This window comes from Mytilus trossulus, chromosome 5, assembly GCF_036588685.1.
Source record: "Mytilus trossulus isolate FHL-02 chromosome 5, PNRI_Mtr1.1.1.hap1, whole genome shotgun sequence".
Taxonomy (NCBI): domain Eukaryota; kingdom Metazoa; phylum Mollusca; class Bivalvia; order Mytilida; family Mytilidae; genus Mytilus; species Mytilus trossulus.
In genome coordinates, this window is record NC_086377.1 from 74,690,034 (window position 1) to 74,702,481 (window position 12,448).

Sequence of the window (12,448 nt, forward strand, 5' to 3'; positions counted from 1 at the left end):
ACCAAAACTCCCAAAATCAATTCCAACATTCCTTTTATGGTCATAAACCTTGTGTTTAAATTTCATAGATTTCTATTTACTTATACATGTTATACTAAAGTTATGGTGCGAAAACCAAGAAAAATGCTTATTTGGGCCCCTTTTTCCTAAACTATTGGGATGCTCAACTCCCAAAATCCATCCCAACCTTCCTTTTGTGTTCATAAACCTTGTGTTTAAATTTCATTGATTTCTATTAACTTATACTAAAGTTATTGTGCAAAAACTAAGAATAATGCTTATTTGGACCCTTTTTTGGCCCCTAATTCCTAAACAGTTAGAACCAAAACTCCCAAAATCAATCCCAACCTGCCTTTTGTGGTCATAAACCTTGTGTAAAATTTTCATAGATTTCTATTTACTTAAACTTAAGTTATAGTGCGAAAACCATGAAAATGCTTATTTGGGCCCTTTTTGGCCCCTTATTTCTAAACTGTTGAGACCAAAACTTACAAAATCAATCCCAACCTTCCTTTTATGGTCATAAACATTGTGTTTAAATTTTAGATTTCTATTTACTTAAACTAAAGTTATAGTGTGAAAACCAAAAATAATTCGGACGACGACGACGACGACAACGACAACGACGCCAACGTGATACCAATATACGACCAAAAATTAAAATTTTTGCGGTCGTATAAAAATCGACTTGTTTATGTCTGAGCTCTGGACTGTATAAAATGCAATAACTCTGTAAGGGTCAACTGACCATTTTGGTCATGTTGACTTTTTTGTAGATCTTACTTTGCTGAACATTATAATTGCTGTTTACAGTTTATCTCTATCTACATGTATAATAATATTCAAGATAATAACCAAAAACGGCAAAATTTCCTTAAAATTACCAATTCAGGGGCAGCAACCCAACAACGGGTTGTCCGATAAATTTCAGGACAGATAGATCTTAACCTGATAAACAATTTTACATGTTAGATTTGCTCTAAATTCTTTGTTTCAGAGATACATGTAAAAGCCAAAATCTACATTTTACCCCTATGATATATTTTAAGCCATGGTGGCCATCTTGGTTGGTTTGCCGGGTTACCGGACACATTTTTTTTTTAAACTAGATACCCCAATGATGATTGTGGACAACTTTGGTTTAATTTGGCCCAGCAGTTTCAGAGGAGAAGATTTTTGTAAAAATTAACGACGACTGACCACGACGGACGCCAGACGCAAAGTGATGAGAAAAGCTCACTTGGTCCTTTGGGCCAGGTGAGCTAAAAAGCACTTTACAAGGATCAGTACACCTTATTCATTTCATATGCGACCGTCATTGTCTTCTTTAGAATAGTTAGTGCCTCAAATGTATGCCAATTGAGGCTAAAACTGCATGCAAGTTTTCCTTGAAAAGTGAAAAAACTGTGCATCAGACCATGCTGTCTGCAAAAAAAGTTGAATGCATGAGTTTTTTTGCAATAAGACTTCTTGTATTATAACGTCTTAGCATAGAAATGGACAAAAAGTAACAAATTTCCACTTCTCAAAGCTTCTGTATGCATTTTTATATGTAAATATGTGCTACGGCCTAAATCGACTCTAAATGATTTTCAATCTCACATGGCCAAAGACCATTTTATTCTCATGTGGTATGCTTTTTGTAACTTTTCTTTACATTTAAAGTACATTTAATATATATTGAAGAATAATTTATGGTAAAATAACTTCAAAAACTTGAAATTGGGTGAAAAAATTGCATGTTTATGTAAGGCTTCCCTTAATTTGAAAATCTCTATTTTTAGGCACAGGTTCATATATAAATTTGACTTTTAGATAATTGTAATAGATCTGATAAATCAGATGAGTGTTAAGTTGTTTTAAATACTTAATATATTATATATAGGAGCATTTAAAAAGCTATTTTTTTTCACTTTTGCAATATTTTAATTTTCTAAGCCCAAATCTTGACAGTAATGACAGTTGAAATTATTTGATTTAAACGTCAAAATTAAACATCCAAATTTCAATATTAAAATGGCCATAGATCTATAATATATATCCTATGGCCATGAAATTTGGCCAACTATCTTATAATTCCGTAAGCTTAAGTCATGCAAAGTTTTATTAAAATTGGTCTAGTCCTACTATCCTATTAGGTCAGAGGACACAGTTATCGTCCTTTGATTTTCGTTGTCCACAAATATAGTCCCTAGTGTGAACAGTGTATAACTTGCCAAATTTTTTCATACCCTTTCCTGATTTATTTCTTGATATTTTATGCATGAAATATTAAGTAAGGGGATGACATTACATGATAACAAAATTTGGGTGCTGAATCTTTATGTTAAGTAGTGATCTGGTATAGTTAAAAAAGGTCAAAAATTAGTATGTCTGAAGCTGTCAAACTTAATTTTAGACCCCCTTAAGGATGTAAGGCATTAAGGGAATCCGATACAGTTTCTCGATGTCATTTTTATAGTATTGAAACATGTTGTAGGCCTTGGCGAGTTATAAAATAAAACACAAGATAAAACAAAGGTCACCATGCTCGTTTTCAAGAAAATTGAGGCTGAAATTGGGGGATTTGTGCACTTTTTCAAAAAAGTTAGGCAGTGTTATAAAAATTTTGGAGCAAATATTTTTTGTCGTAAATTATTAAGATAGGGTTCAATTTGAAGCTGTGATAAGTGACAATAAGCAAAATGATAAGGAAAAAAATAAATCCCTACACGAATGACTATACACTTTTTCAAGCTGTGCTTTAAATTGCGGACCAGATGCTTAAAGTGGTATTTTTGTAATCCAAAAAATATAGAAATAAACTGTTTCTGAAAATGTCATTTTTATAATTTTTCTGCATAAACTGCATTTTGTCATGCTTTCTCCAAATATCAAATAAAAAATATATGTCACTGTGCTGGATTCTATAATAAACGCGATTTATCCTAATAATTGCGTTCCCCCTTTGTAACTCCAACGTTAACGCTAAAGTGCAAGACGTCGCTGGCAGACTTTTTCGACGTAATCGCTGCAAATTACCGGCGACATTTTTCATATACATATAAATATTGCTTGTGAAGAGCTAACTAAAAATTGGTTACATTGTTTTTCGGAAATAAAATCATGTGAATCATAAATACATCTCTTTGTTTGTGGTCTAAGTGAGAAACATCTCAAGAAAAATGATTACGGACTGTGGATAATTTTTACGGCTTTTAAAATTAAAGACTCTGCAATTCAGAACTTGACATACAGGTTCATGTACTGTACACACTCGTGTATTAACTTATGTATTAATTTATACTATATCATTGCTATATGTTGACCTTTAGATGTTGTTTTTTGTTTTGTTTTGTTTTGTTTGGTTGGCTGATGTTTCATTATAATACTCCTTTAAATCCCTCTATTCACGTTAAATCACTATTTAGAATTTCACATTTATTCATAAAATTAAATTTTTATTCGGGTCAATAATTACAATTGAATAAAATTGGAAGGCTCCTTAACAGTTTCAATGTTCACACAGTTCTTATAGTTGACAATGCAGTATGGGCTTTGCTCATTGTTGAAGACCGTACGGTACGGTGACCTATAGTTGTTAATTTCTGTGTCATGTTTGTCTTTTGTGGAGAGTTGTCTCATTGGCAATTGCAATTATACCACATCTTCTTTTTTATGTTGTCAGAAAACAAAAACAAAATCTTATAAAGGAGAAACTTCAATATGCTAATGGATGCTTTTGTCCAGAGAGAGAGAATCTATACCATACTCTTGAAATTATTCATTGGCAAAAACGATTGAAATTAAAGCGAAAGGACTGGACATATAGCCTATGCGTAATTTCATTGGTAAATAACTATATATATATTTTTTTCTTTTCACCAAAGAGCGACGCATTGCGGGGTACATAAAATATCGCACCTTCATTCCTTTGTTTGTCCTTTCTGTCCTTATGCATGTTATGGTTAATTAGATTTTTTAAGTGTACAATTCTTGCCAAATTTCTTTAAAACTGATATCGTATTGACACGTTCGAAAATCAGTGCATGTTAAAAGAGATATATATGCCATTTGGAAATATTAATTATATTGGAAATTGCATTCTATTTGCTGTCATACCATAATTTCTCTAATATCTTTGTAAAAACTTAAAGAACAAACTAAACAGCATGATACGCCCGTCGTCTCATGAAAAAAATACATAATACATATTTTTAAAATAACACGGGGCTTGTACAGGAAGCATATCCTGACTCATTCCTTATTCTTGCATGTCTTGGGAGTTTGTATATCACAACATGTTTTCTATGATACCAAATTGAAGCTCAATAAAAATTCAAAAACTCAAAAATGAATTAAAGAATCATCACGAAAAAGTAAACAGATCTTAAGAATAATTTAACTAACAAGTCTGTGAAATTGAATGCAATAATTATCGATAGTTTCTGAGATCCATATGGCGTGACATGTGAAAACCCCCTCTTTTTTCATAAACTTAATAACTCTAAAATAAAATTTGAATCATCACAAAAAAGTATACAGATCTTCAGATTCATATAACTAAGAAGTGTGTAAATTTTTACTATTATTTATCTATAAACATAAATTAATTGAATAAAATTGTTCAGTTAGAAAAATTCCTTCTTCGTGTACCTAAATTTTCGGTATTAGTTTTAAATGATCATTGTTGGTTTTCTGTGCAGTAAAAAAGTAACAAAAAATCAGAGCCGGACTATATCATTGAAATAATTATGACAGTAAGGAAGGGTATATTAATGTTTCGCTTTGACAACCCGCCTCCCTGCGACGCATGAAAGAAAAAAAATATAATAGCCTTCCAAGACGTTTGGACTAGAACAATATCATACCCCTCCAGCCTTTTAAAGTGCAAAGATCTTTCCATAAACATTTTTCTTCTAAAGTTATTATTTTATTTTAGACAAAAACTATATCATATGTAGGACATACGTCCTGAACATGCATGAAATGTTTGTCACTGGACGTTAATTAAGAAACCAACAATCAATCAATATATTAGACATAGTCTTGGTATAAAGCTGGAATTTAAGGTAGCGCCTTCCTTATATTAAAAATGATAATTGACATGCATTATATTAGTAACACCAAAAGGGTCAGTCATCTTGAGATTACTAATTATACGATAATTTGTTGAAGATCTCACAGTAACAGTAAATGTGTTTTATTTCTTATGATTTTATTAGACTGTTATCCTAGTAGAATAAAATGCACTAATATTAATGGTGTTGAAGTTAGCATGCGGGAGAAACAGAAATTTGAGCATCGAAAAATCCACAAACCGTTTCTTATTACGGAAAATTACACTCATTAAGTCCCGCAAAAAGTGATGTTTTTCGGGAATTCAAACGCGAAACGTCGCGCCAAGAGTTAATTCCCTTGAAACTGTATCGGATGCCCTCAACACAAAATTGTCAATATTTTGAGTTAGAGCTGGAAGAAGTTTCTATAATTTTCACATTATTTGTCCCAATAGTAGTACACTACACAGTAAAAATATTTTTGAGATAGAACAGGTGCAATTTTTTTAATTTGAATTTATTGTCTAAAAGAAATGCAATACGAGATAATTGTGTTCTCGGGCCATATATTATAGGTGAACAACTTGCATATGAACGGAATATGGACCTGTACTACATCGCATGCAAATTATGCATTGACTCAATTTGTATGATCAAACCCCTTGATGCAAAGCTGTAATTGTATATATCATGTATATAATATGCAAACTTACGCTTTGTCTTTTTTGTACATATGAACTCAAAATAATATAATCATGTTATAAGAATACTACATTGGTTGATAGCTCAAATCTTCATGATCTACGAAGGAGTGGTAAATAGTTATTTAACTCTCTATCATCATGATCATTGTCTATCCGTCTGTCTGTCCGTCCATTCTTTCGTATGTATTCTTGGTTTCCGTATACTTAATCAAATCCTTTAATCATGTTACATGTAATATTGTATTGCAACCTTCTTTGGATATATGATTACAAATTTATGAGAGGAAGGACTATATACCTCAATTCCACCATTTGACATATAGTGCGATAGACCAATTGAGGTACATGTATAATGCAGTTTTTATCATAAAAAATTTTTAAAGAGATATTCGAGCATCTTTTTTCATATACATGTATATACCATCTTAAGCTTTGATGAGTACTCATTAGCAGTCTTCACGCTTAACCACAAGTCCTACGGCATTGGCTGGTAATTGAAATTGCTTTCAGACTTGTAAGTAGTTATCAAAAGTACCAGGATTATAATTTCATACGCCAGACGCGCGTTTCGTCTTCATAAGACTCATCAGTGACGCTCATATCAAAATAGTTAAAAAGCCAAATACATACAAAGTTAAAGAGCATTGAGGACCCAAAATTCCAAAAAGTTGTGCCAAATACGGTTTGTAAAATTCTTCTCTTCAAGCCAACAGAATCCAACTAAAAAAAAATTAAATTGAGCTTCGGGCTTGTGGACTCTAAAAGTTAATCGTGAAGGCTGCATAAGTGACATGTAATTGCTTCTGACTTCCTCTTCTGTGTTTTAAAAAATGTGGATTATACCTCAATTGAGGTATAATCCACCAATTGACGGATATTTACAATTGGTTTCCTTAAGTCTGCATCAGTTTTAACTTTAAAATTTGTTAGTCGAAATGGACAGGAAGAGACTACAGAACAAAAATGAGATTTAATAGATGAAAACTCAGAATTTATCAGTAGGAAAAGGAGGGTTGCATTAGTTTTTAGGTTTCACTTACAAATTGCAGCACGAAGTGTCAAATCAATTACATGTCATTGGACTATTATACTAACGGGACTGGAAACTGATCGATCTGTTGAGATTTCAATGCCCCGATAGCGGGATTATAGATTGTTTGTTTTGATTGACAGCGTATCGTGTCACGTAGTAAATTAGCAACCGCTACATGTAAACAATAGAACTGTTAATATTGGTCGATTTAAAATAAAGAATAAGTATTAAATCAATTAATTTCTGTGCGAAAAAAGATATTGTTTACGGAAATTATCAATAGATAGTCAATATATAACTTATAAGTGTTAAAAATAAACCAGATATAGTCGAAAAGCCGACACTTTACTTGATCGCTAAGAAAACAACGTGTCAAAGGTTAAAAGATCATCAATAATTCTGATAAAAACAATAAATGTGCAATAAAAACAATGTTGACAATTTCAGTTCGTAATTAATTTATATAACAAACGCTACCCGGGTCTCATGAAAACATAGCCACATTGTTTTGAATTTTTGTGAACTTCGTTTTTACACCAACATTTCAATATGGCGGTGCACGGTCGGGCCTACTTTTGAACAAGCTAGTGTACATATTTTTTTACAAAGTCATATGCTAATGCCACCTGAAGACTATTACTAAGCTAAATTAAATATGATTGTAATAAAATATTGCACACATACAAAGGATTAGGCAGTTTTAGAGGAATAGTATAATTTATTTCAGCCTTGAAAGTGAGTTCCGGTTGTAATGAGAAAGAGATTGTTTTCCACTTTTCACTCTAAAAAGTGAAAACCAAAAACAGGCAAATCCAAACTATAACCTATAAATACGACTTTACAACAAACCGAACTTGCGTATCTTTTTCCAATCAAAAGTTATAAGATATTTACTGAATCATATTCCTTTTTCCACATCGTCCCCACGCTATTTTCATCCTGAATATTTCAATCTTTATAAGTTATTTTTACATTTAAGGCCGGATTTGGTGATTAAAAACAACTGTCAAAGATCAAGATATCTTTTATCATTATAGTTATCATGTTATTATTAAGGATTATCATTTCTAACAACTATAAAATAAAAAAACAAATTACCGAAATTATAAGATCAAGGCACGATGTCACTGTCAAAACAATATGGCGTATCGATAAATAGCACAGGTAAAATCTCGTTCTAACGGCTGTGATGTAAATTTATTACACTGATTGGTGTAACGGTTTACAGTCCCGTTAGTGTAATAGTCTCAACATGTCATCACTAAGTGGTCACTATCATGATTATATGTCAAATGGTAGATTATACATGTTTATTGAGTTATCTCCTTGACTGACTGAACCATGAAAATGAGGTCAACGTCGCGGGTGACAGCTGCCAGTTGGACATGTACATCTTATAAAGATTCCATATACAATAAATTGGGAATGTTTCCATGGGACACAGAAGTTGCCCCCGCTTGCATATCATATAAAGTAAGTTATAAAGGGACATAACTGAACAACGGTTTATTTAAAGGTCACTATCAAAATTTGGTTGAGGCTAACTTAAGTCAGAGAACGGAAACGAAAATGTCAGCACCTTTACCATTTGTAAAGGGGCATAATTCTAGAACGGTTTAAGTGAAGCACCAACAGTCAAATTTGATCGGTCCTTTGTGGAAATAAGCATTGTGTATAAGTTTCATAACATTTGGTTGAGTCAAACTAAAGTTAGAGAACGGATACCAACTTTGGGACGCACGGTCATATGTAGGACAGACGGATGCACATACCAACAAGAGCATAAATATAGTAGACCTATTGCTTACAGTATTTGAGATATGATAGATAGTGTATTATCATAAAACCATGAAGTACATAGGTTACAGAGAAGTTAAAAACTTGCATATGGACTTTCCCCAAACAAATGTAACCGTGCATGTTCACTGATCCATGAATAGAAAACTGTCTGACGGGCACTAGGATCCTGCAAGGTATGCACATACCAAATATAGTTATCCAATTACTCATACTAAGAGATAAATTAAAAAAATCTTTAATTTTTTTTTCAAGAAGTCACTGAAACATGAAAATGAGGTCAAGGAAAACATTAGGACATATGACAGACTGAAACTTCATAACATAAGACATCTATATCCAAAGTACAAAGTATGAAGGATCCAGGTTTCTACCTTCTGAAATATTGGGCTTTTAAGAAGTCTGTTTACGATGAATCTGAATGTCTTAGGGACATAACTAAGTCAACCTTTTGTTTACCTATACAAGTAAATAAAATTCACTTGTATAAGTATCCTACAAATTTACTTATATAAGTATATTTTTGTTTACTTCTTCAAGTAAATAAAAAGTACCTGTACAAGTAGTACCCCTGACTGTACGTTATACAGGGAATTATTTGTACAGATTAATTCTCATCGAACTATTTTCAACAAATTCGGCGAGGTCATCATATGATTTGCTTAATTCAATACAGACATGACAGAGTTTATTCAATACAGACATGACAGAGTTTATACAATACAGACATGACAGAGTTTATGCAATACAGACATGACATAGTTTATACAATACAGACATGACAGAGTTTATTCAATACAGACATGACAGAGTTTATACAATACAGACATGACAGAGTTTATACAATACAGACATGATATAGACGAAACGCGCGTCTGGCGTACTAAATTATAATCCTGGTACCTTTGATAACTAATTATTCTGTGTCTTGGATATTGTCAAAATGGCCAAATCCAACCCGCCACTGTAAGGATTAGGTGGGCAACCCTGCCTTAACCCATGAATGATAGACAAACCAAGAAAGAGTCCAAGAGAAGGGACATCATTTCACAAAGACTCACTAGGAACAAGAATGTCACATATTGTCTTCGATACATGTATATGATTTTTTATTAGTTGTTATAGGCTTTTAGCTAGCTGTCAATAAATGAGAATACTCTCAGATCTGTACAATGTGTTTTTGTTGTTGTGAGGGATGTGTAAATACGCTGTCAAGTCCGGTATGTATATACATAAGTGTTAAAAGTTTGTGTGCTTTGTATCGATCTGATGAGTTAAGCCCTTTTCAACTAATTTCTAACCCCGCTCGCCAAATTTGTAATGTGCCTGTCCCAAGTCAGTAGCTGGTCGTTTAGTGGTTGTCGTTGGTTCATGTCTGTCATATTTGTTTTTTTTGTTAATAGTTTTGTAGTAATTCATCAGTCCTGCCTCTCCCCAAACCATTATAAAAGAGGCATGTTTTTTTCTATATTTTAAAATAAGCTCGTGATATAAAATCGGTACCCCTACAAATATATTAGGTGTCATCTCTCAGTCTGATCGATCGTTATTGGAAGTGCTGTGTACTGTCTCTGTTTTTCGTAGATTCACATTCCCTAACATGATATTCATAAAATCGCACGGGTTGGTGTCTTGGTAGAATCTGGAATTGCTCATCTTTTTGGAGCTTCGTCCTATTTGTCATCTTATTTTTAAGGTTTGGGTTTGTATTTGTCATTTTGTTTTTCTCGTTTTGACTGACGCTACATTAGTTGCTAATTTCCGCGACAAAATTAATTGAAATAAAACTCAGATGAGTGATACAAGCGGTAGAAGGTGTTGCGACCAAAGAGGGTTGGTAGTGTTATCCAATATATTTATTTATGTAGTAAATAGTGATGAAACCTCACTCCCCTGATACGCGAAAGGGAGCAACTGAAAATCTTGTGAAAATGAGATATATCAAGACCGCAGAAGTCGAACCCTGAAAAGTTGGGGCAAGTATGGACACAACATACAAGCTTGACACAGCTCTGAATTTAGATTGTGATTAAATGTTTGACACAGCAAAGGTTTCTGACACAGAATGAACGCGGTGTAAGAACATTTTTTCTTAATTTACCTATTATGGTCCAAAATCCAAAAACTAAAAACATGGTTAGATTCAGCATATCAAAGAATCCAAAGAATTCAATTTATGATGAAATCAAACCTAGTTTAATTTTGGACCCTTTCGACCTCAATGTGGACCAATTTGATAACGGGGCCTAAAAATCAAAAATATAAAATCATGGTTAGATTCAGCATTTCAAAGAACCCCATATATTCATTTTTTGTTAAAATCAAACTAAGATTAATTTTGGATCCTTTGAACCTTAAAAGAGGGACGAAAAATACCAAAGGGACAGTCAAACTCATAAATCTGAAACAAACTGACAACGCCATGGCTAAAAATGAAAAAGACAAACCGACAAACAATAGTATACATGACACAACATACAAAACTAAAAAAAAAAAAACACGAACCGAACCAAAAATTAGGGGTGATCTCAGGTGCTCCGGAAGGGTTAATCGGATCCTGCTCCACATATAGCACCCGTCGTGTTGCTTATGTGATAAATAATCCGGTAAATAGTCTAATTCGGTACGTCACATTCATGAAATAAAAGAGGATTGTGGTTACGACGAAAGGAACATATCCCTGTTTGGCCCCAAATTCTTAAACGTTAAGGGCAATTACCCCGACACTCAAACCCAGCTATCCCTTTGTGATATGGAACCTTGTAGTACAATTTCATAAAGATCCATACACTTACACACAAGTTATTGTCATGAAACTAGATTTTTTTTTTTTTTTTTGCCCATTTGTTTGCCCCTATCTCCTCCTTCATGGGAGATTATGGGAAGAACAATACATGTTGTTATTGCAAAATATGTTGGTTTAGTTATTAGTGTCTAATTACGTCACAGGTAATTTGACCTGTGGAAATTAAATAAAAGTTATTATTTATATGAAATTTATGTAAAAAAAGTTGTTTTTTTATTGTTGTTTGAACACATGTATCAAATATTATAAATGAGTGTTCCTAAGATGGAATTTCTTGAAAATAAAATTATTTAAAAGAAAAAATAGTTTAAGCATTTAAAATTAAGTCTGAAATCAAAGAGCTGAATAGCTTTGAGGGGAAAGACGTTCCTTGTTTTTTTTTTTTTGGGGGGGGGTAGGGTGATATCTTTTGATATTCTTCATATAAAGATTGAAAAAAGAACAGCTAGAACATGTAGAAAGATTGACAATATTGCAATTTAATTGTTGTTTGATGTAATTTTGTTTCCTTAGTTTAGGATTCAATTTGGACCAATGGAAGAGATCTGCATTTCTAAATCTTTACATTTGATTAAAGTTGATAGTTGATTATCTAAAATTCAACTGAATTCTGTCATTTAAAAACAACTACATTATTTTTTAAAATCTGAAATGTGTACCTCTGAACTGCAGGCTTGGGCCATTTTTCATTTTTTGTGACAGTTCTCTAAGATATTTATTTTTTTCTTAAGACAGTTAGGACTGAAAAATCTATTCAGTTTTAAATTTCCATTGATTAAGTTCCCAGTCACAGGGATACAGGAACAAATAAAAAACACGATGATTGGTGTAAACTGTGTGAAGCTTGTTTCCAGATACTACATTTTGAAATATTTGTAAATTTCATTAATAAATAGGTTTAAACTGCAAAATGCAACATTTCTAATTTGATTTTTTTACCATTACAATGATAATGTTGGTACACAAAATTTAGGTTTAATCGTAAACTGCTAATCATATACTAAATATCACATTGTAAGTGTGCAGATACATTAACCTTTATTTTAGTGGACAATTAATCATCAATTGA

General features: G+C 32.5%; 1 protein-coding gene across 1 annotated transcript in view; it reads right to left on the reverse strand.

Annotated features, from left to right (window-relative positions):
* Positions 1 to 12,448, reverse strand: part of LOC134718302 (ankyrin repeat and SAM domain-containing protein 6-like) — a 41,383-nt gene that overhangs the window by 13,231 nt on the left and 15,704 nt on the right. The window lies entirely within an intron of this gene.